At 42.1% G+C, this 24,824-nt stretch overlaps 1 protein-coding gene and 1 long non-coding RNA gene across 7 annotated transcripts in view; one reads left to right on the top strand and one right to left on the bottom strand.

Moving 5' to 3' along the window:
• The window catches only part of LOC138739283 (uncharacterized), a 31,695-nt gene extending 23,783 nt beyond the window's left edge, over positions 1 to 7,912 (bottom strand). Inside the window, exon 1 of the long non-coding RNA XR_011342142.1 lies at positions 7,692 to 7,912. This is a non-coding gene — a long non-coding RNA (uncharacterized lncRNA). The remainder of the gene's footprint in view (positions 1 to 7,691) is intronic.
• A 246-nt stretch (positions 7,913 to 8,158) lies between these two features.
• rev1 (REV1 DNA directed polymerase) overlaps positions 8,159 to 24,824 on the top strand; it is a 124,409-nt gene continuing 107,743 nt past the window's right edge. For 4 of the 6 annotated variants that reach the window (XM_069891014.1, XM_069891016.1, XM_069891015.1 and 1 more), the window contains exon 1: positions 8,160 to 8,436. The gene's annotated coding sequence lies outside the window, so the exon portion shown is untranslated. Of the gene's footprint in view, positions 8,437 to 24,824 lie in introns of all 6 variants that reach the window. The other 2 variants (XM_069891013.1, XM_069891012.1) reach the window with 1 other exon arrangement.

The following is a 24,824-nucleotide window of genomic DNA, read 5'->3' as shown; positions in this document are numbered from 1 at the left end:
AGAGCAGCCACATTAAGATGGGGCCGTTGGGTTCAGGGATTCCTCGTGGCCTCGGCCACAGTGCACACCCTTTCGGCTATGTCATGACATCACAGCCGACGTGGTGACGTGGCGCAGGCTCGCCCTTAAAGAGCAGCGCGCGAGTTTCAAATAAACAGTTGAACCTGGGACTCACCTCGACTTGTGGTTTCTTTCAATCGTGTAGCTACCGCTACACTGGTCCATTAACACCTACTTATGAAACTCTCACAAGCACTCTCCATTGTCTCTGCAAAGCCAACTAGAAACATGAAGTCTACTCTTGCTTAGCTCTAGTATGGCAAATTAGATGTTTATTTGTGAAATATGACCTAATAACTAAACCTCAACCTTTTAAGATATATTTTATCATAATTTTAGTAACTTATTCCTTAGCACCATACCTAGAAGAGGGGCTCAGGCCTGAAATGTTGGTTATTTTTCTTTACCTCCCATGGATGTTGCGAGACTTACTGAATTCCTCCAGCATTTATGATGCTTTTATTACAATCATTCTAATATATCATTCTAATTTGTTAAATGATCTCCTATAAACTGCAATATTTCCATTTATGAAGTACACAGAACAACATTAGTGTTTTTTTTGTGTATTGTGGCATTTTTTAGTTTCAGAACAGCACCTCTTTCTTGAACTATTGCATCTGCAAGCCTGGCGCCCACTCTTGGAGGGACAAGAACAATGCAAGCAGCACTCTTTCAGATGCTGCTGATCCAATAATGGTTGTTGAAATTATAGAGAGGCGGCTGGAAACTACACATGGGGGTTGGGGTTTGGACAGGTTTATGAAAGGCAGCAGCCATTGAAAGTATCATACCTTACTAGTTATGTATCTCTGAAAAGGGGCCACGGGGACTCTTCAGGATTTTGATCAGGTACTGTAAGTGAGGACAATGGAAGGAGCAGACCACACGAATACAGCGTGGACAAGCCTGCAATTCCACCAAATCCCCGAGTCTGTTCTTTCTGATACAGGAGTATGGAATTTACTGACCTAGGCATTGCATCAGATTAGGAGATGTGGCAGGGAATGTTAGCAGCACACTGGAGTGATCTTGAGATTTGTAAACTGAGACCAACTTCCCTGGCAAAACAGGCTTAACACAGGTGAACCTGTATTTGAAATTGCAGAAGTTACAAAGAATACAGGGAAGGAAAAGTAGAATAGGATTCTGAAAATAGTAATCACAATGTGCTTTAAGATTATGATAGAGATAAAAAAAACAAAGAAAGAAAAACACCTAAATCTATACATTTAATTATTACCATAATTAACATAGCTTCTAACTCTTAATTATTAATTATTAACTGAGAGGAGTGGGAATGTGGAGGATGTGGATGGACTTTTATTCACAAAATCCATATATGGTTCCCACATCTTATAAAAACTCTCGATCTGATTCTTCAAACGATAAGTTATGTTTTTCTAATGGTATACAATTTAGCATTTCAATATTCCATCTATTGTTACAAAATTCTCAGCTTTCAAAGTTATTTCTTCGCTGCCACTATTGCTATACTCAAAAGTTTTATTTGATATTTGTCCAACTTCATTTTCGTATCTGCTTCATATATATTACCAAACATAAATATTCTCGGATCTTTTTGTATTTTTATCTTCATAATTTGTCCTAATAATATACTCAAATCCTTCCAAAATTCTTCCGCTTTTGCACAAGACCAGACTGAATGTAAAAGAAGTCCCTATTACCTTATTACATCGAAAACACTTATCAGAATGGTTGGGGTTAAGACCATTTAATTTATAAGGAGTATAGTATGACAATGACAATTGTCATACCCACACTCCTGTTCGGCTCCGAATCATGGGTCCTTTACCGGCATCACCTACGGCTCCTAAAACGCTTCCACCAGCGTTGTCTCCGCTCCATCCTCAACATTCATTGGAGCGACTTCATCTCCAATATCGAAGTACTCGAGATGGCAGAGGCTGACAGCATCGAATCCACGCTGCTGAAGATCCAACTGCGTTGGGTAGGTCACGTCTCCAGAATGGAGGACCATCGCCTTCCCAAGATCGTGTTATATGGCGAGCTCTCCACTGGCCACCGAGACAGAGGTGCACCAAAGAAGAGGTACAAGGACTGCCTAAAGAAAGCTCTTTGTGCCTGCCTCATTGACCACCGCCAGTGGGCTGATCTCGCCTCAAACCGTGCATCTTGGCGTCTCACAGTTTGGCGGGCAGCAACCTCCTTTGAAGAAGACCGCAGAGCCCACCTCACTGACAAAAGACAAAGGAGGAAAAACCCAACACCCAACCCCAACCACCAATTTTCCCTTGCAACCATGTCTGCCTGTCCCACATCGGACTTGTCAGCCACAAACGAGCCTGCAGCTGACGTGGACATTACCCCTCCATAAATCTTCGTCCGCGAAGCCAAGCCAAAGAAAAGAAGAAGTATAGTTGATGTAGAAAATTGTATTGAACCATTTGATATCTGGCATTACTCTTGAACATATTTCTTCTTGAATTTGTATATTTAAATCTTTTTCCCATATTTGTTTAGATTTATATAAATCCTTTTTCCCCCATAGTATCATGCAATTTTAAGTACATATTGGTAATAAATCTTTCAATAAATTTCTGAATAAATGTTCCAGAAGTCTTAAATTCATACCTAATATTTTGTATGTCATATTTCTCTTTCAATTGTTCAAAAGTTAAAAAAATCAATCTTTTACCCTCCGTATACCTTTACATACCAACTATAAAAGTAAAAGGAATGTATTGATTTTGTCTTAACATCATTTTAGGTATTTGATAATTATTAATTCCTCTCTCTACATGGATTCCACTCCATATCTTCAATTAATGTTTTAAAATTGGTACTTCTGTTTTCCCTTTTAGTAATTCACCATTCCATTTTCTTTCTTTCTTTTCTCAGAGGTAGGAGGGAGGGGGGTGGGGAGAAAAGAGAAAAAAAAAGTATAATTTTGTTATATTATTTTTATTGAGTTAATATTTGTATTGATGCAAATGATAAATAAAATTTTAAAAAAATATAAAAGATTATGATAGACATGAATATGTCTGACAAAAATCAGATTCATTAATTAGAGAAAAGTTGACTTGTGAACTGAGAAAAGAAAGGGAATATAAAATGGGAAACTGTGTTGGCAATGACGGACAGCAATAATAGTGCAAAGTGTACAGGAAGATATATTGCCCCCTCCCCCCCCCCCCAAGGGAAAATAAACTAAACAGTCATGAAACTCAATGGATGAACAATGATTTGCTTGTGTTAAATACAGGATATTTTTAAAAAGGGATTCAGAGAGAAATCACAGACCTAATCAGAAAAGCAAAGAACAGCTATGAAATTAAACTGTCAGGGCTCATTAAATAGTACAACATGTTGAAAGTATCAACAAGGGCGTGGAATTTGAATTAGGCTGTTAAGAGTTATGACAAAAATCAAGTATGATGAAACAAAGAAACGTTATATCATTGTTCACCTGGGAGATTAAGCAAAACATTCAAAGATAGGTCAAAAAGAAAAGAATGTTTAATGGGGATATATTAAATAACCATATATGGTTAGTGAATTCAGAGGATGGGATAGGTACCAGAATGGTTACCAATCTGAAAGATTTTCTCTTTTTCTCTCCACAGATACATCTGACCTTATGAATATTTCCAGTATATACTGTTAATATTATCAGAAGTCTAGTTTGTGGCAGTTCTTCTTTAAGATGACTAGCATTTTTAAGCAATGTTCCTCATTTATTTTAATAAATGCATATTAGCTTGTGTACATTCTTATTATAAGATTAATGTATTTTGCTGTTGTGCCTGATGCTTTAAATTACAATACTTTCATTACCAAATTGATTGTTTTGCAACTATTTTGTTTCCAGTCACAAAGATGGTAAGATTAATGTAGTGGTTAGTGCAACACTGTTACAGTGCCAGCAACCAGGGTTTGAATCCGGTGGTCTGTAATGAGTTTGTACATTCTCCCCATGTCTGCATGGGTTTCCTCCGGGTGTTCCAGTTTCCTTCCGTTGCTCAAAACGTACCAAGGTTGTAAGTCAATCAGGTGTAATAAGGCGGCATGGGCTTGTGGGCTGAAATGTTAACGTGCTGTATGTCTAAATTTAAAATGTAAAAAAAATTAGTATGTAACACAGAAGCTGTTAGGTTTGGAATTTATTTTCAGAAGAAAGATCAGGGAACGGCAGATATGATTGTACCTTATTTAATATGGGCACCTTTTCCTAAGAGCATCAATTAATGCTCAGATATTCCCAGGCACAAGGTAACAAACTACGGTGCCACACTAACATACCAGCAACACAAGACACCAGATCTGCTTTTCCTGCAGATGTTTAATGACCGAGGCCACCACTGGTGAAGCACATTCGCCTTATTGTTTAGGTATGTCAACCATATCGACATTAAAGTGATGTTTAAAAGAATTTTATCTTTGTTTGTTCATTGGTTGTCAGGTACACCAGCATCTATAGGCCATCTCTAAGTTCAAGAGTGAACTCTCTTTGGCTTGGCTTCGCGGACGAAGATTTATGGAGGGGGTAAAAAGTCCACGTCAGCTGCAGGCTCGTTTGTGGCTGACAAGTCCGATGCGGGACAGGCAGACACGGTTGCAGCGGTTGCAGGGGAAAATTGGTTGGTTGGGGTTGGGTGTTGGGTTTTTCCTCCTTTGCCTTTTGTCAGTAAGGTGGGCTCTGCGGTCTTCTTCAAAGGAGGTTGCTGCCCGCCAAACTGTGAGGCGCCAAGATGCACGGTTTGAGGCGTTATCAGCCCACTGGCGGTGGTCAATGTGGCAGGCACCAAGAGATTTCTTTAGGCAGTCCTTGTACCTTTTCTTTGGTGCACCTCTGTCACGGTGGCCAGTGGAGAGCTCGCCATATAACATGATCTTGGGAAGGTGATGGTCCTCCATTCTGGAGACGTGACCTACCCAACGCAGTTGGATCTTCAGCAGCATGGACTCGATGCTGTCGACCTCTGCCATCTCGAGTACTTCGACGTTAGGGATGAAAGCGCTCCAATGGATGTTGAGGATGGAGCGGAGACAACGCTGGTGGAAGCGTTCTAGGAGCCGTAGGTGGTGAACTATAATAAACCAAAAAATGCTGGAAACACCGTTGGTCAGGCAGCATATTTTTAATAAACTTAATTCATGATTTTATAAAATCCTACAAGAAGGAAAATAGTGCAAAGTATTTTTACATTCTTAGTGTCATATTGCCATTTAGTTTATACATTTTGTTCCTATACATTGTAGTGTTAGACAATCATTATATTGCATTATTGTCACTAGTGTGGCACCCTGGAGTGAATACACCGATGCACCATCAATCACTCAGGAGACTATTGTGAAGAAACCAATAGGCTTTCATTCACTGGAGAATGTAGCATATCCCTACTGTTCAGCTGTCTTGCACAGAGTTGAAGGGGGCTGTGGAACAGCTACCTTTATACAGGAGCCTGTGGGGAGGGGCCACAGGTACAACTGGCCAATAGGCATGCTTCACCAGATAATTATACATTACAGTGGTTTACCACAACACCCTTCAGTTCCCCCATTGGGTTCAGCCTCTCAATTCCCAAAAGCAGGACTCAAAATTGTGGTTCTTCCCTACAAAGCTGTTGCATTGACTGTACCAAGATTCAGCGTGTCCCTCAGCACGTTCCCCTGCAGCCTGGAATGTGCCAGTCGGCAGCAATCCCTCAATGACATCTCGGTGTGCCATAAATGGTAGACCCAAGGTAATTTTTCACCAGGTAGATGATCATCCAGGAGTTCTGCCTGTCTCCCTCCACATGCATCCCTGGGAACAGCCTGGGGACAGTCCTCTGTCACGCTGCTGCTGGGGATGAATCATGACAAGGACCCTCGCATCCTTCTTCACTTAGCAAATCCAAATCTTTGTGGAAATCAGGGTCGGCCTGGTATAGACTGATCAATGTTAATTTACCATAAAAATTCTATATGAAGTCACTTGCATTTCTACTACAGCAGCATCTATTATTGTCCTTTTTATTATAGATGTTCTAATTATAATTGAGTCCCTATATGATTCAAATATGGCTGTCATATCTTAATAAATATGTTGTATTTATTCTTTAAGTTGTATGTAGTTTTTCCATAGGTATGCAACTATTCATCTCAGTAGTCCATCGTGCTATATGTAGAGGAGAGTCAGATTTCCAAGTGATTGCAATATATTTCTTAGCTAAGGATATTAAAACAAATGAAATTTAGTATTTAGTTAGTTTATTGCTTATTTCAATAAAGTTGACCAAAAGATAAAGCTCCGTGAAGGCCACCCCTGTTATCCTTGTTAATATTTCAGTAATATCCTGCCATAAAGGTCTCACCTTCACACACAACCACGTTCCTATTTCTGCCCCATACCTAAAACACACCTCTAATATTTCAGATTTTGATTTATGCAACTTATGTGGTGTGAGGTATAATTGGTGGAGGAAATTATATTGCACTAATCCATATCTTGCATTTATAATTGATGACATGCTATCCAAACACCAATCAGACCAACATCTTTCCATTACTGTAACACCTCGATCTGACTCCTATCTCGCTCTCGATTTCTGTAAACCTGGTTTTGCACTTTCATTCTGGAGAGTAAAGTACATCTTAGTTATAAATTTTGGAGTATTCCCCAGCCAAATCACTCGTTCCATTTCACTAATTTCAACTGGGGCTAAGTCTGGCTCCCATCTTTCTCTTAAGAACGACCTTAACTGAAAAAAACAGATAACGTCTCATTAGCTACTCCATACTTATTTTTTAATTGTTCAAAAGACAAGAGATCTCTCCAGATAACAGTCATCAATATATCTTACTCCTTCGTCATACCATGAATGTAATATTTTGTTACCCAGATTTATAGGCAGCAGTACATTTTTATATAATGGTATTTTGTTTTGAATATTTTATTTATGATTTTCCAGACTTAAACTCAGTTATCAACATTGTCAATGTTAACATTAACAATATCAATGCCAGTTGAAAGTTACAAATGTCAATTTTATATAAAATTTTTTCCCTGTTGGAGTTCAAACTTTATTCTTCCCTCCCTCCCTCCCCTAATACCCTCCACATTTAACACCTAATACTCAACTCATTACACACAATTACACATAACACAGGACATTCACAACAAAGGTATAAAATATACATCAGGGGTTTATTACTTCTCATGACTTTTCCTGGTTGAAATGGGATGGACCCCTCCACTGCTCCCCTCACTAACTGAGGGTCTGACGGGGAGGGAAAGTAAGGCAGTGAGGCATGACAGTCCTCCCTATAATTGAGCTCCTATGGAATTTAGGTATGGTTGCCAAATTTTTATGAAAGAGTCATATATTTTTCTTAAGTTGTAAGTGATTTTCTCCAGGGGAACACAGCTTTGCATTTCTCTACTCCAGCGCGCAATACTCAAGCAGGAGTCAGCCTTCCAGGTAACCGCTGTGCACTTCCTGGCCACTGCCAATGTGATCATTAGGAATTGAATTTGAAATTTGGTCAGGTTCATCTTATGTCCATTATGTTTCCCAACAGCATAAGTCTGGGTCCTCTGGGAACTCTTTACTTGTAATTTTTTTCAGGGTTTGACCCAGTTCCACCCAGAAAGGTCTCACCTTGGTACGTGTCCAGGTTGCATGCAGGAAGATTCCTATCTCAATGCCACATCTGGAGCATTGGCCTGATCATTCTGACTTTTGTAGCATCAGCGTGGTCGGTGCAGTGGCAGGGGTCGGCCGCCCGGCGCCGCTGTCGCCGGTGCCGTGGCAGGGGTCGGTCGGCCGCCCGGCGCCGCTGTCGCCGGTGCCGTGGCAGGGTTCGGCCGCCCGGCGTCGCTGTGGCCGGTGCCGTGGCAGGGGTCGGCCGCCCGGCGCCGCTGTCGCCGGTGCCGTGGCAGGGGTCGGCCGCCCGGCGTCGCTGTGGCCGGTGCCGTGGCAGGGGTCGGCCGCCCGGCGTCGCTGTGGCCGGTGCCGTGGCAGGGGGTCGGCCGCCCGGCGTCGCTGTGGCCGGTGGCAGGGGTCGGCCGCCCGGCGTCGCTGTGGCCGGTGCAGTGGCAGGGGTCGGCCGCCCGGCGTCGCTGTGGCCGGTGCAGTGGCAGGGGTCGGCCGCCCGGCGCCGCTGTGGCCGGTGCAGTGGCAGGGTTCGGCCGCCCGGCGCCGCTGTGGCGGCCTGTGTGCGGAGCCGGTCGGGAGTCGGGGTGGGGTGAAGTGGAGCGCTGCTGCCGGGAATGGAGGCAGCGCGGAGCCGGGGACTGCATTGAGAGAGAGGGCCAGGCGACAGTCCAAGCGAGAGGCGACGGCAGCACCCAGTGGTCGGAGGGCCGCCGGTAGCCGGGATTGGGGATGAAGACGGTGCCGTGAGGTGAGGGTTCGCTGGTTACGTGATCGCCACTGGTCGGTGGCTCCGGGGGGCCGCGGGCGCCTGCTCACTTCCCCCGCCCGGCCGACCCCTCTCCGCTGGGCCGCCGGCCTCAGCACCCCGCGCCGTGGCTGAAGCCCCAGTATGGGTGAACAGGAGCTCCGGCGCAGACACAACAGAGCGGCGGGCCCCCGCCCCCCGCCCCCTCCGGGGAAGCCTCCGCCACGGGCAGCCCTGCCAGCGGGCGGGGTGTGGTGGCCGCCGCCGCCGAGCCGTGAGGAGGTGCCGGGATGACCCCGGTGTCCCTCCTCCGTCTGGGGGCACTCGGGCGGAACGGTGAGGGGCGGGAGGCCGGGGCTCCCGGGTCACAGCCCGGCCTGCATCGGGCAATCTCCCCCCGATTCCTCCCCTCAAGCTGCGCGTAAAGTTTCTCCCGAGTCCGTCCCCCCTTCAGCCGTCCAGTCAACCCACTTGTTCACTCGTGCAAAGACCCTTCTATTGTGAGAAGAACGCGTGACGCTTCTAAACACCAGTTTATATTGATAAGAACCACGACTGAACTAATGCTGGTGGCATCACGTCGAGGGAAGAGGGCGCATAGTCCAGCAGTGATTGATTTCAGCTGTAACATTAGACCAGGAGCTTGTTCTTGGGACAGATATTGAGAAGTGATTTGTGTCACCACATTGACAAGAAAGAGATTTACCAAGATTATTATTTTTTTGCCAAGGCTGGAAAATTGCAGCTTCAGGAAAGATCGGATAGACTCGGTGTGTTTTCTTTGGAACAGAATAAGCGAAGAGGGGATATAATTAAAATGAAGAGGGCTGAACTGATGTAAATAGGAAAGACCTATTCCTGCAGCTCAAGGATGAGAAAGCAGGAGCATTTTAATTGATACAATCCCCCCACCACAGTGATATTAATAGGAATCTGGAACTTGATGCGCGAAAGGCTGAAACACTCACCTCGTTTAACATAAATATATTGCACATCTTTGGTTGTGTCCTTGAAATGTCAGGACCTGCAGAGCCATAGCTGCAAAATGGGGTTGGTTTAGGCTAAGCACTTGCTCCATTTGGCGCAGTTACAATGGGCCAAACTACCTTTTGTATTATAAATATTCCATGATGGAGGTGCACTGTTTCACAGTGGGTTGAGATATGAAGCAGAGAGAAGATTTTACCAGAGATGCAAAGACGAGGGGAAGCACTAAAAGTTAAGGGGAAGTTGGTTGTAAGAAAAACATTTTTATGTAAATAATCTGGTGGTCACTAAATGTCTTCACAGATGTGACAGAATTACTTAGGATTTTCTAAAGGGTACTCGTGAAGTGCTTGAAAGAAAGTTATTTTCAGGCCTGTTGGTATATAGTAGGGCAAATGGGATGAAGTAGGTGGTATGGGCTTATGGCCGGGCGGCCGACCCCTGCCACTGCACCGACCGCGCTGATGCTACAAAAGTCAGAATGATCAGGCCAATGCTCCAGATGTGGCATTGAGATAGGAATCTTCCTGCATGCAACCTGGACACGTACCAAGGTGAGACCTTTCTGGGTGGAACTGGGTCAAACCCTGAAAAAAAATTACAAGTAAAGAGTTCCCAGAGGACCCAGACTTATGCTGTTGGGAAACATAATGGACATAAGATGAACCTGACCAAATTTCAAATTCAGTTCATAATGATCACATTGTTCGAACAATTCTGTGATCCTGTGATTCCATACTGTATGTTTCTTTCAATCCTTTCATCTCCAATTTGCAGCACACCTCCTGACCGCTCTGTGATGATTTTTGCATATTTACTGTGTGCTACCAAGAAGCAGTGAGAATTACTTTACTACATTGACATCTGAGTAAGAAATCATTGGGACCATTGTTAGTGATCAGATTTGGTGATATATATACAATTTAAATAAGAAATGGCCTCAGAGGTTGATCTATAATTCTTTGTTCCCATTACAGAAGGAATACAGGTATAATTATCCTGTTTTACAAATATTCGCTTTATGTAAATTTGCTTTTATGAAGAAACCTATGTTCACTATCTGAAAGAAATTTGAATGGGTCTTTGCTTTTACGAAAATAGGTTTCAATATTAGTGAATGGGTTCTCGTTTGTGCCTTTTCGGCTTATGAAAGGTTTCCTAGGAACACTCTAGTACAGCAAGGTATACCTGTATTGGAAAGTTTAATTAAAATGTCACATACATCTGCCTTTTTCTAGTTTTTCTGCCTTTTTCTTGCACTATTTTATTTATTTTGAAATGTGGTTTATATAAATGCGCTGTGCTCTCTGTTGTACGTGGCCATATCTTCATTTCCTGACAGCTCCAAGAAAATGTGAAGGGAGCACTATGTGACCTTTTTTGATCCCATGGTAGTCTTTAACTCTGAAATTATAAAGAGATGGTGGAAAGTCCTCTTCAAACTTGTTGCCCTTACTTCATATGTCTTCTAACGAGTGGATCCCATAGACAAAGGAAAAGAAAAGCCATGTCACTGCTCCAATCCTCTGCTCGATCTTTCTTACTGCAAGGTTGCACATCATTGCACTTCCTATCCAACTATTTTCCCACTGGAATAGAGCTATGATGCAAAAGTGAAAGGGAATCAATTGAACTTCACTATAATCTTGGTCAATGAGCTGCAGCACAGCTGATACTAGTTTACTTATCCATTCAAATGCTTAGCTCCAGATCGTTGAGGACTTTGTTCATTGAAATTAACATAAAAATGGGTTTTATAGTGAACATCTGCAAAACAAAGATACACCACTCACTGCCCCTTGCTACACAGCATCACCCCGCACCCCGCCCCCCCCCCACATCGTCTCACGACGAAATACTGAAAACCATGGATGGGTCCCATTATTTTGAGGCAACCACTTAATAAAGGCAGGGTTCAGATACCAAATTAACCCCAGAGTCTAATGCGCCAGTGGAATCTTTGGCCTTCTGAAGAAAAGTGCTTTGAGATCAAGATGCAAATTCAAATCCAGAGCCCATCAAGTAACAGTTTCTTCCCTCGTATATATCTCAAACTTGTTCTATCCCCAGCAAGTGCAAGATACTGGAGAGAGACTACCAAAATTACTATCACCACATTCTCCAAATCCAGAAGCTGAATCAGAATTTATTGTCATGAACAAGTCATGAAATTCGGTGTTTTGTGGCAGCGTCATAGAGCAAACATTCATATTAAGCCATCTTACAAAATTATTATAAATTTTTTTTAAAGTAGTGAATGAAAAGTAAACCACTAGGCACTTTCAGATAGACCAAACATTCGTTTGTAAAGGCAGAGGTTCTTTGCCCTTACGGCTAAAGACACACTTTCCCGAATGCTCCATGGCTGGCTCCGAGGTGCCGATTCCAACTCTTCTTGCAGAAGGATAATTAGCGGAATGCTGCGCTCCACCACCTGACCTGAATATACAGCCGCTGCAAATGGCTGGTTAGGGGTGGGCTGATGATGCCATCAGCCCAAGACCCATTTCCGCACTCACCTCTCTCCCTCCAAGGCAGGGGCAGCGGGGGGTAGTCGGGACAGTGAGGGGCAGCGGGGACAGTCAGGGCAGCAGTGCATTGAGTGGGAATTGTCAGTGGGGGCCGTCGGGGCAGTGGGAGCTGTCAACGGGAAACATCGGGCCAGCGGGAACTGTCAGCGGGGGTCGTCGGGGGAGCGGGAGCTGTCAGAAGGGGCCAGCGGGGCAGTGGGGGCTGGCGGGGCAGTGAGAGTCCTCAGAGCAGCAGGGACCAATGGGGCAGTGGGAGCAGGCAGGGCTGTTCTCTGCGGCTCAAAACACGGCAGAGCAATGGCAGTCTTCCCTACCCTTAATCCCCCACCCAGCTGGAACTGTTCTGGGAACCACAGAGCGGTTCCAGTTGCATGGGGGATTATGGGTAGGAAAAACGGCCATTGCTCTGCTGCGTATTTATGACGGGTGATGCTACGGCACCAGTCACCCCACCTCCATTGGATCCAGTGGGCATTACGAGGCGCCTCTGGATATGAATGGACTGCTGTCTGAAAGGTAAGTTCTTAGTGTTCCATCTGCTCCTGGAGTTGGCCTCAAGGTGGAGGCTTGAAATAAAATGGCCTAGTGCCTTTGGTTCATTGATTATTCATGAATCTGATGGCAGCAGAGAAGAAGCTGTCCTTGTGCCGCTGAGTGCTCATCTTCAGGCTCCTGTACCTTTTTCCCAATGGTAGCAGAGTGAAGAGGACATGGCCTGGGTGGTGGAGGATAGAGGCTGCTTTTTTAAGACACCATCTCATGTAGATGTAGTCAATGAAGTGAAGTCTGGTGCCTGTGCAGGTCAAGTTTTTTTTTTGGAATATTTTATTTGTTTTAAGAAAATGCAGAATATATGACTCAATTAATACAATAACAATAATACGTTGAATAGAAAATCATAGAAAAACATTCATAAGGTTTGAAAAAAAAAGGAAAGGAGTGTCCCTCTTCTCCCAGTGCCCTCTCCCCAAATTTGAAAGAAAAGGGAATAGAGGGAGATAACAAGGAAAGAAAATAGAAAAGAAAAAGCAACAGGGGCAAGGTTTGACATCTCAGAGTCACATCATTTAAAAAATTTTTGATTTCTAATAAGGAATATACTGTTGACAAATATCAAAATAAATTATACAATCTGGACATTTAAGTAATCTAAATAAGGTTGCCAAATTTTGATGAACATACTATATCTATTCCTATGACCATAAGTAATCTTCTCAAGGGGAATACAACTTTGCACTTCCATGTTCCAACAATCAATGTGAAGTAGGGAACCGGATTTCCATATTACTGTTGTACATTTCCTGGCTATTGACAACACAATTTTAATAAATTTAGATTTACTTCTGGAGAAGTTAACTTTTATAACTGCCAAATTCCCCAGAAAAACAATTCCAGGTCTAGAGGGAAGTTCACCCCTACAATTTTTGTCAACACTTCCCCTAATTCTATCCAAAAGGGTCTTAATTTTGTGCATAACCAGGTGGAAGGTAAAAAAGGTACCAACATCTATACCACACCTAAAACAGCTATCAGAAAATTTGGGTTTATGTTTATGTATCTTTTGAGGTGTGAGAGATAATTGGTGCAGAAAATTATAATCAATTTTCTATATCTGGAATTAATAAGGAAGTCATACTATCTACACATAGATCTGACCAGCATTGTGCATCGATTACCATGCCCAAATCCAATTCTCATCTCTTCCTTGATTTATATAGTCCAGATTTTGGCTTTGATCTTGGATCAGAGCATGTATATATTAGAGATAAATTTGGTTGCATTCCCCTTTCAAATTAGAATTTCCATGTCTGAGCACATTGGTAGGACCATTAATGGTCTTGATTTTTCCCTCAAAAAGGATTGCAATTGGAGATGGCAGAAGAATGTGTTGTTGGGTAAATTATATTTATTTTAAAGTCCCTTAAAAGACATAAACTGCCTCTGTTGATCATAACAATCTTCAATGCACCTGATATCATGTTGGTACCAGGTAGCCAAGATTCTATTACCCAAAGTCATGCGTATTAAACTGTTTTGAGATAGTAGCGTCTTTGAGGATAATCCCTCCTTTAATCCCACAAATTTTAAAATGTTATCCCAAATATAAATTGTTTCAATAATGGGTTATTTGTTCCTTTTAATTAATTTAAAATTCCATTGATATATAAATCCTTCTGCCATCTCCTCTCCTACCATGTGTAAGCCGATTATAGGCCAGGATGGAATCGCCTCATTAAAAAAAATCAGGAACAACTCAAATTTGTGCAGCTAAATAATATTTTTAAGGATCCGGTCATTTTAACCCTCCCAATTGAGAATGCCAGGTCAATTTATCCTTGGAAATTCTAGAAACTTTACTTGACCAAAGGAATGAATGATTATGTCCATTAAGAAATTTTTAAAAATTATTAGGTAGTGGGATAGGTTAGGATTGAAAAAAAAGCCTCAGCATAATCTTAATTTTTACACAATTTACACAATAATGCAGGCCCTCCTCAATTTTCCGCAGCAAGGGAAATAATTAAGCTATATATTCAAATTAGTACTAAATTTAATCCCCCATATACCTCACATTGGCTTTGGCCCAATTAAACTGACTGCCACATTGATAATGGGTATAGTCTCCTGTGCCTAAAGATAAAATCTCACTCTTGTCCCAGTTTAGTTTATGTCCAGAGAATTATCCAGTATGGTCTTAAGTCTAACCAGAGAGCAGGCTGGGTCAGTCAAATATATTAATGTATCATCAGCAAATAAATTTATTTTATATTCTTCCTGCTCCTTTATGTCTAGATCCCGCCTGACAACTTCAACCAATGGCTCTATTACCATAACAAATTCAGATGGAGATAATGGACAACCTTGTCTACTTGATATATTTAATGAAAAGACTGATGAAACCTGTCCATTAGTAATTATTTTAGCTTTTGATTGATGGTAAAGTGCTCTTATCCAATTAATAAATATTTGGGCTAAACCAAATTTCTCCATTGTTTTAAATAAAATATCCCATTCAAGCCTATCAAAAGCCTTTTCAGCATCCAAAGCCACAACTAAACTCGGGACCTCCTTTGTCTTGGCTAAATGTAATATAGTAAATAATCTGTCGATATTATCTGATGGTTGTCTATTTTTAATAAATCCTGATTAATGTGGATGTCCTTGATGGAGTGAAGTCTGGTACCTATGATGTTGCAAACTGAGTTAACAACCCTATGGAGTTTATTCTTGTCCTGAGAATTGGTTCCTCCATACCAGGCAGAGATGTAACCAGCCAGAATGCTCTTCACAGCATACCTATTTATAAATTTATAAATTGTGCGCTATAGCGCTACCAACTTTCCCACGTTGTCTATTTTTAATAAATCCTGATTAATGTGGATGTCCTTGATGGAGTGAAGTCTGGTACCTATGATGTTGCAAACTGAGTTAACAACCCTCTGGAGTTTATTCTTGTCCTGAGAATTGGTTCCTCCATACCAGGCAGAGATGTAACCAGCCAGAATGCTCTTCACAGCATACCTATAGAAGTTTTCGAGATTTTTCAGTGACATACCAAATCTCCTCAGGCACCTCACAAAGTATAGCTGCTGGTGAGCCTTCTTTGTGATTACATCAACATGGAGGTTCCAGGACAGATCCTTGAAGATGATGACACCCAGGAATTTGAAGTTCTTGACCCTCTCCACTACTGAGCCCTCGATGAAGATTGGGCCATATTCCCCTGACTTCCTTCTGAAGTCCACAATCATCTCCTTGGTTGTGCTAACATTGAGTGCAAGGTTGTTGTCATTAGACCATTCAGTGAGCTAATCTATCTCGCTCCTGTATGTTTCCTCATTGCTATTTGTGATTCTGCCAACAACTATGGTGTCATCGGCAAACTTGTAGATAGCATTGGAATTGTGCCTGACTACACAGTCATGTGTAGAGCAGTGGGCTAAGCACGCATCCTTAGGGTGCGCCTGGGTTGATAATCAGTGAGGAGGAGACGTTGCTTCCAATTCGTACTGACTGTGTCTGTGACCAATGATAGAATTAGGAAACGATGTCATTGTTTTCTCCCAAGCCAACCTCCACAGCATCAAGCTATAGCCCCTTTCACATTTGCATCCCACTAAATTGGCCATTTAGTGTCCTGGGATAGGAATGGGGTTTGCTTTTCACACTTGACTACTCCTAACTGGGACAGTGAACGCTTTCACACTGCAAGGAGTCATCCCCAGGGTTAAAAAAAACCCATCTACTGGTCATGTCATGACACGTTGAGCGATGGTGGACCTACCCCAAATCCTGATCAATGTATTATGATCTTATATTTGAACAAAATTAATCATGCCTAATTATAACATAATTAAGCTTTATGTACAACACAATATGAGCTCTTCAGCTCCTGTTGTCATTGTGCTGACTTATATACACCTTTATAAGGGACCGTGGTAAAGTGCTAGCAATGAATAGCAACAGCAGACAAATTTTAAACAGGGTGGGAAAGTTGGTAGCACTTTAGTGCTCAATTTATATAGCATGGGAAAGTTGGTAGCACTTTAGCACTCAATTTATATAGCGTGGGAAAGTTGGAAGCGCTGCATAAAATTTATAAATGCTGTGGGGGAAAATTGATGGCGGACCTGCCTTCCCAGAATTCCATGTGGCAGAGAAAGGGCTATATGACTGGCTGCAGCAACCGAGCATTTATGGAGGGGTTTCACTGCTGCACAGCATTCTGGGAAGTGAGGCCCGCATTGCTTTTTCCCCACAGTCTTTATAAATTGTGCGCTATAGCGCTACCAACTTTCCCACGTTGTTTAAAAATTGTCCGCTATTGCTGTTTATGGCTATTTATTTCCTCTCTCTTCCGTTGTGACTTTCCCACGGCAAAGTTTATATCTTCATTTTAATGTTTTCTTCCTTCACGTTCTTGGACTCATGCAAAAACTTGGGAAATTTCAATCCCACAATGCATTTATCTGTTTCACACTTGCCTGTTTGCAATGCCGGTGTCTGCAGACGCTGGGGATTGTACTAGGGGTCGAGGCTGTCAATCCCCAGCGTGAGATGATGTCATCTGACGCTGGCGTTGAGCTGATTTTGCTTTCACACTTGGCACTTTAAAGGTTGATTGGCAGTTAATTCCTGGGATCACTTGCAAGTGTGAAAGGGGCTTATAATATTTATCCAGTTCTGAAGGAAGCTGCACATTTTGCATGCTTGACAGACATTCAAGCCAGACCTCCAACTTGACATGACAGTGATAGAAGGACAGAGGAAATTCGTCAAAGACGTAATGTCCTGATCAATTTGATTGAATCTCTAGTCTGCATCCAATTGAAAATGGAGGAAAACATTGCTAGGAGCATGCAGGAACCCTGTACAACCTGTGGAAGGAGCAACCCTTCTGATCCGTGAAGATCCTGCAGATGTCACTGGGTTTCATCAACCACCTGAAAACCCACAGACTTGACAAGGAAGAAAATCATCCTCAAGTCCAAAGAATCTGTGAAGCAAAGATAACTTTTCTTTGAAGGAAAATTATTCCATCTTGATTCAATTTTCATTTTAGTTGGTCTGTTTATTTTAAAATGAGGTAAAAATGTCTAAGACACAATTGCAGAGATGTATGAAACACATTAAAATGGAAGCGACTGGATTATCCACTCAAGCTCCTAACCTGTGCCACATGAAGAGCTGATAGTTTTTATAATGTCTTCATATTTGGTTAATTAGAAGTAAGCTCCAAATTAACACAGTTATATAGCACTACCTTTATTATTTTTCATTTTCTAACCATAGTTTTAATGTTTGAAGCTGAATGCTTGAAAATAATATGGTCATTCTAACTTCCCCTGAAGTATCTGTTCATGATTAGAGTTTAATGCAGACACACTGGATATGTTTGAAGGTGAATATTTTATATAACTGTTTGACTTTGTTTCAACTTAGAAGCAGTTTCATTGAACACTGAAAATGTCTTTCTGTGAACGATACAAACATTGGGATGGGGAGAAAGAGTGTTAATGACTTGATGGAGCAGTAATGATGGTAATGATGTACAAGCCTTGTTACTTTAGAGAAAATGTAAAGTTTTTATGGCTAAGAAGTTTTATGACAAGCTTGTATTTAATTTTTGAACATTACTGGAATTATGGAAGAGTGGAATAAACTCCAAGTAATTAAATGCAGATATTTCTATACACAAATTGCATGTGAGCTTGTGTGCTGCTTATCAGCGCTGTGTGCTCAGCCTGCTCCTGTTTGCGCTACTGACCCACGACTGCATTGCCAGCTCCAGCTCCAACCGTGTGCAGATGATGCAACAGTATTTGGCTTCATCAACAATAATGATGATTTTCACTACAGAAAAGAGGTGGAAAATCTCGTGAAATGATGTGAGAGTAACAACCTGAGTCTTAACGTGGACAGAATGAAGGAGTTGATCGTGGACTTCAGAAGGACCAGGAATGACCACCCTCCACTACACATCAACAACTCTGTAGTCGAGAGAGTGGAGAGCACTAAGTTCCTTGGAGTTCATTTAACTTGTGACCTATCGGGGACACTCAACATCTCCTCACTTGTCAGGAAGGTGCAACAGAGACTGCATTTCCTGAGAAGATTGAAGCAGGCAAGGCTATTGGCCACCATTATGTCAGCCTTCTATAGGAGCTCTATCGAGAGTATCCTGGCCAGCTGCATCACAGTGTAGTATGGTTGCTGCAGAGAAATGGATTGGAGGTCAATCGACAGGACAATAAGAATGGCAGAGAGTCTCCCTTCCCCCTAACCCACCCCACCCCCCCAATCGATGTGATCTACTGGGATCGATGTCCGAAGAGGGCACACAAAATCATTGAGGACCCCTTCTATCTGCACATACATCTTTCAGCTGCGCCTATCGGGGAAAAGATATGTGAGTATCAGAGCCAGCACCACCAGGCTGAGGAACAGCTTCTTCCCAAGGGCAGTGAGATGCTGAATGACCAAAGGAACTGCTCACACTAACCATCCAAGACTCTCATTTGTGCAAAACAATATTATTTATTTATTTTTATAGATTAAAAATACTTGTCCTGCATATGTACTATTTGTCTGTATGCAGGACAAGTATATCTGGTTGTGTGTCTGCATGTTTTGCACTGAGAACTTTTAGTTTCAATGGGTTGTACTTGTGCAATCAGATGACAATAAACTTGACTTATGAGTTGATGAATTGTATCTCACCTGACCAAATGTCAGGAATCAGGTGTTTGTACATTGTAATCTTTGGCAGGTAAGCATTTCTTGCAATCCATCAATGTTTTGCCTGGCAGCTTGTAAAAATATACACAGCATTAGGCTTTGAGAGGACAGATGCAAGAAATCAGAAAGGTAAATAACAACTTTGCTCTACTGTACCCCATAAAAGGAAATAATCTTCCTTGGATTCTGATGTGCAGAGTATAAGTGAGTTTGGATGTATTGGTAATAACTTCAGTAAACCTCAACTGATCATATGTTGCATATGCATGAAATGTCTGTCATTTCTCAATAGAAGCTAAAAAGTATGGTGCTTTGCTGTCCAGCTGAGAGATGGGATGTTATGGATGGTAATATGTTGAAGAGGAGGAGGAGAGAGGGAAGATTACAGGGTTGACATACACACTGTGTGGCCCTAGGAGTGGATTCAAACCAAGGGACAATAGCTTCTGACTCACACTAATGACCTGCACTCACTGCTCCGCTAAATGCATAGAGCAGAATTGCAGATTAAAATTTGGGTTCTGTCACATTTGCAAATTCATAATTGACAGATTGACAAAAAGGCATTATTTAATTGATGTTGCTCATAGTAGCTTTAGTTGTCACTGACAGTGGATTTATGCAATTTACGATGACTTCTGAATTTTTATGAGTGACCCTCTGAAGTGTTTCAGATTATTGCTGTAGCGTAGCTTATAAAAGAAAGGTGCGCAAGACTATTATAGAGTTGCATGTATGCCATCTTGATGAATGAATTGTGAGGCGCTCAAGGTAACATGTATATTCAGCTGGTAAGACCTTATAAGGAAGCACACAAGTAGATCTTCCACATGGGTCTTCTGGCAAATATATTATTATTAAGAATAATTTATTCCTAAGTGTGGGCCAAAGCGCTACTTTTCAAAAGAATAGCCCAAGGTCACAGTGGTACAGATGTTAGAGCTGTCACTCACAGTTTCCATGACTTAAGTTCAATTTTCACCTCAGTGTTGATTGTGTAGAGTTTGTAAACTCTCCCCTGACCACTCTTGTTGGGCTGCATGCTAGGTGTAGCGGTTAGCACAACATTACAACAAAAGTACCAGTGACCCACGTTTGAAGTTGGCATTGCAAGTTCTTCCCTGACTTGTGTGGGATTTCCCTGTGTGCTCCAGTTTCCTCCCAACTTCCAAAAAAATGTGGGGTTAGTAAGTTAATTGGGTGTAATTGGGCATGAGTTTCAGTGGTTGGAATCGGCTTCTACAGTGTGGTAAATACAATAAAATAAAATATGGATTTCTCCAGGTGATCAGTTTTCCAACCATGTTTCACATTCCCTGTAGGTTGGTAAGTTAATTGGCCGATGTAAATTGTCATTCGGGGGAGGAGTTGATTGGCATATAGGGGGAATAAATTGGAAGTAGTGTACTTAGATGCTGGACTGTTAGCATCGATCTGATGGGTTGAAGGGCCTGTTTCCATGCTGTATGGCCAGATTGTATGGTAGCCCATTAATTTCAGATTTCCAGGTTCTCAGTGCCCCCTCTTTCACACCCCTCCCTTACAATAATTGGGAGAAATTGGCTGCTGGGAGAAAGGCAAACATTGTTTTTACTTGATTTAAATTAGTTTAAGTAGGCATCTGTGTTTTCTGTCTTTTTAAAAAAAAGTGTAAAGAACATTTGCAAAATGTAAGTTTATTTTTTTTCAATGTCACAACTGTTTTTGTCTGTAATTGGATTTGATCAGGTAGCAAGTCATTTTAAAACTGTTCTATCACATGCCTAGCAGAAGAGTTACAGGCCTGGACTACTCTGCAAAGATCAACAGTTGCAGGGCAATGCAAAATTATCAAACTTCTTTGATTTACAACATTTTATTCCTAATCACATAACTATTTCACCCCTGACCTTTTTTGTCAATGATGACGAGACAAACTGCCACTAGGAGTCTCCAGTCTGACTTACATCTTGGTAACAGCACTGTCTCTGCTGCAAGCTTCAGTTGGTCTTATTTTAATCTTCACTCAGCTAATATTAATTAGAGAGTGGGCATAAACAGTTTGGCCTAAACTTGGTATCTATGTTGAGAGCGTGAAACTGATCTAATCCTGATTCTAAACTTTGCCAACTTTTGTTGCATTCATGTTTAAAGGTTGCAGAACTACCATAAAACTAAGAGCTGCAGGAAATTTTGCCTATTTATTAAAAAGTTGCAGTGGTACCTCACGTGGTCTTATAGGCTGGTCCATCCATAATGTATAGAATCTTGAACTCTCCAACTTATCCATTCCAAGTTCATCTCCCATTCCACTGACTGCTCCACTTGCAGTCCAGCTCTACCCAATGCTGGTGTTCAGAATCAGTTTCCCCTATTCCTCCCTTGTCAATTATCCAGCCTTTCCTTTCAACATTTCCTTCCTATCTCATATCCTACCACCTTCCTCCACACCTCTCTCCTTTCCTTAAGGCTCCCTTCCTATCTACCACTTTTATTCTCCCTAGCACCTTCTTGTGATTCCACCTTCAACTTCTCCCCTTCTGATGCTTCATGGTCTGCCTCAACATAGATCATATCGTGGGTGAAGAGGTACAAAGATGACCCCTTTGCCAGTCTCTAAACCTCTCCTTTTGGATACCCCTCTCCAGCAACCATTGTGCTCTTGACCTTATTTACAACTGTCCACAGAACATGACCACTTAGACTTCTCCACCTTCTGCCTCGCCCACTCTTAGCACCCATGAACATGCTGTCCTCCACTCACTCTGTACTAACTCCAACTTTTTACCATTAAATCAGCAGACAAGGGAGGTGTGTGGTGGAGTGGCAAACTGACTTGTACCTTGTGGCGGCCAGACAGCAGCTCTTAGACACTTTCTCATATCTGCTCCTAGAATAGGACATCTCTAATAATTATCAGGAAATTATCATCAAGAACTTTATTGATTCAGGTGATTTCCCTGTCGTTCCCTCCAGTTTGATAGTTTCCCAACCTTGCATCACCCACTTCTATCTCATACCTAATATTCACAAGCAGGATCACCCTGGCAGACTCCTTGTTTCTGCCTACCTCTGTCCTACCAAATTCAACTTCTCATACCTTGATACTATCTTGTCTGTCCTCTCCTGTTCCTTTCCACCCAAGTCTGTGACACTACTAGTCTTTAGGTTTGGAAAACTCAATTTCCAGCTGACTCATCTTCACCATGAATGTACAATTTTTATATCCATTTCCCTATCAGAAAGGCCTCTGCCCTCTGCTTCTTTAATGCAATGCATTAACAGAGACATTTTGGGGTCAAGATCTGTAGATCCCCAAGTTCCAACGAAAGTTGATAGGGTGATTAAAAAGGCATATGGTGTATTAACCTTCATTAGTCAGGGGGTTTGAGTTCAAGAGTAGCACTATCTTCTATTGTGATGAAATGCTTTGAGAGGCTGGTCATGGCCAGAATGAACATGTATCTAAGTAAAGCTCTGGACCCACTGCAATTCGCCAATCTTCACAATCGCTCTAAGGCAGAAGCAATATCGCTGGCTTTTCACTCAACTCTGGATCACCTCAGAAACAACAATTCATACATACGGGTGCTCTTCATAGACTACAACTCGGCCTTCAATACCATTATTCCCTCAGTGTTGGTCAAGAAGCTACAAACTCTTGGCCTCTATACTCCATCTCTGCAACTGGATCCTTGACTTTCTCATTGGAAGATCACAATCAGGACGAATTGGAAACAATGTTTCTTCCTCATTGATTATTAACATAGGCAAACTCCAAGGATGTGTGCTTAGCCCATTGCTCTACTCGTCATATGCCCATGACTATGTGGCCAGGCACAAATCTAATACCATCTACAAATTTGCCAATGACACCATAGTTGAGGAAAGGTACAGGAGGTAGATAGATCAGCTTGTTCAATGGTGTAATGACAACAACCTTGCGCACAGTGTCAGCAAAACCAAGGAGGTTATTGTGGACTTCAGAAGGAAGTCAAGGGAACATGGCCAATCCTCATTGAGGGCTTAGTAGTGGAGAAGGTCAAGAACTTCATATTCCTGGGTGTCATCATCTCTGAGGATCTGTCCTGGAGGTTCCATGTTGATGCAATGGCCAAGAATGCTCACCAACAGCTAAACTTTGTAAGGTGTCTGAGGTGGTTTGGTATGTCACCAAAGACACTCGTTAATTTCTATAGATGTACTGTGGAGAGCATTCTGGCTGGTTGTATCACTGCCTGGTATGGAGGCACCAACTCTCAGGACAAGAATAAACTCGGCCTGCGACATCACAGGCACCAGACTTGACTCCATTGACGACATGAGGCGGTGACTTAAAAAAGTAATCTCTAACCTCAAAGACCCCCACCACCCAGGCCATGCTCTCTTCACTCTGCTATCATCGGGGAAAAGGTATAGGAGCCTAAAGATGAGCACTCAGCGACACAAGGACAGCTTCTTCCCCACTGCCATCAGATTCCTGAATAATCAATGAACCAAAGACATGGCCTTAGTTTTTGTGGACTATTATTGTTTTTTTTTATATAGTGATGCTGCCCCAGAGCACCTAATTTCATGACTTGTACATAACAATAAATCCTGATTCTGATTCTGAAGAGCCTTGAGATGATGTTGGAGCTCGATAAAACTCTGGTTAGAACATACTTGGAGTATTGGATTCATTTCTGCTTATCTCATAATAAGAAGGAGAGGGTTCAGAGAGTTACCAAAATGGAGATCATGTCATATGAAGCAAAGTTGACAAAGCTTGGGTTTTTTCTCTTTGGAGTGAAGGAGGATGAGAAGTGACTTAACAGAGGTATACAAGGTTATAAGGGGCTTAGATATAGTGGACAGCCAATATCTTTGTTACAATAACAAATACCAGATGACAGATGAGAGAGGTAATTAAAAAAAAAAATCAGAGTGGTGGATGCTGGTAAAATAGGAACATTCAAATTACTTTTAGATAGGCCCAAGGTAAATAGGGGATCTTGGGAAGATAGGGAAGATCTTGGGAAGATAGGGAAGGATTAGATTGTTGAGGAGTAGGTATCCATAAGTCAGCACAACATCATGGACTGAAGGGCCTTTACAATGCTGTAATATTTTATGTTCTACCAATACACCTCTCCGCTTGGTGGAACAACCCATAACAACTTCTACAACCCATTTCTTCAAGATACAGGATATGCCTGCCTTTTTGTTGAACAGTTCTTGTTTCAATGTTACTCAGGTATCACTCTCTTACTTTTTCTCTGCTACATTAGTGATTGCATTGGTGCTACTTCTTGTACTCATGCAGATTTCAACAATTTTCATTAACTTCACTGCTAATACCAGCCTACCCTTAAATTTACTTGGACTGCTTGTAACACCTCTCTCCCTTTTCTGGATCTCCATCTCAGATGACAAATCTGCAGACATCTATTTCAAACTCACTGATACTCACAGCTACTAGCCCTATCCCTTTTCCCATCCTGCTTCTTATAAAGGTGCTATCCCTTTTTTCAATTCCACCACCTCTGCTGCATGTATTGCAAAGATAAGGCCTTCCATTCCAGGGCATCCAAAATGTCCTCTTCAAGAAATATGACTGACCTCCCCCCCCCCCCCCCCCCATCGCCCCCACCCCACCCCCAACCAGCTGTCATT

This window comes from Narcine bancroftii, chromosome 7 (genome assembly GCF_036971445.1).
Source record: "Narcine bancroftii isolate sNarBan1 chromosome 7, sNarBan1.hap1, whole genome shotgun sequence".
Classification (NCBI taxonomy): Eukaryota; Metazoa; Chordata; class Chondrichthyes; order Torpediniformes; family Narcinidae; genus Narcine; species Narcine bancroftii.
Note: the sequence above shows the minus strand (reverse complement) of the source record. Positions and strands in the feature narration are given on the sequence as shown.